The sequence below is a fragment of the Arachis ipaensis genome, chromosome B05 (genome assembly GCF_000816755.2).
Source record: "Arachis ipaensis cultivar K30076 chromosome B05, Araip1.1, whole genome shotgun sequence".
NCBI classification, from domain to species: Eukaryota; Viridiplantae; Streptophyta; class Magnoliopsida; order Fabales; family Fabaceae; genus Arachis; species Arachis ipaensis.
The window spans coordinates 87,981,807-87,982,745 of NC_029789.2; positions in this window are offsets into that span (position 1 = coordinate 87,981,807).

A 939-nucleotide genomic window follows, 5' to 3' on the forward strand; every position below is an offset into this window, starting at 1 on the left:
TTTCTTCTTGGCCACAACATCATAGAAGTGGTTTTGATGGGCTTTGGAGATGAACCTTTCCATCTCCGATGACTCGGATGTGGAAGCTCTTGTCTTCCCTTTCCCCTTTCTAGAGGATTCTCCGGTCTTAGGTGCCATCAATGGTAATGGAAAAATAAAAAGCTTATGCTTTTACCACACCAAAATTAGAATTTTGCTCGCCCTCGAGCAAGAAAAGAAAGAAAAGATGAAGAAGAAGAAGAAATGGAGGAGATGGAGAGTGGTAAGTGTTTTCGGCCAAGAAGGGTGTACAGGGGTGTGTTGTGTGAATTTGATGAAGAATGGAGGGCTTTATATAGGGAAGGGAGGGGGGTTAAGGTTCGGCCATATGGGGGTGCAGTAAAGTCACCAAGCATCTTCCTTACATTATTATTATTTTCGGCTGCCATCTCCTCTTCCTGTTCAAAAATTTCTGAAAGGTTATCTCCGGATTGTTGTATTTTAGCTTCTCTTAATTTTCTCTTCAGAGTCCTTTCAGGTTCTGGATCTGCTTCCACAAGAATGTTCTTATCCTTGCTCCTGCTCATATGACAAAGAAGAGGGCACAGAAAAATAATAATAATGATAGAGATCCTTTATACCACAGTATAGGGATCCCTGTGTGAGTAGAAGAAGAGGGGGAGACAGAATGTAATATAATGGAAGAAACACAACTGTGAGGATGGCAGAGATGTGAGATGAGATGTTAGTAGATGAATAAAAGAATAAGATGAGAGAGAAGGAATTTTCGAAAATGATTTTTGAAAAAGAGTTAGTGATTTTTGAAAATAGTTTTTGAAAAATGTTAGTAATTTTCGAAAATTAAGATTTAAAAATTAAAAATTAAAATAATTAATAAATTAAAAAGAAATTTTGAAAAAGGGGGAAGATATTTTCGAAAATGAGAGAGAGAGAGTTAGA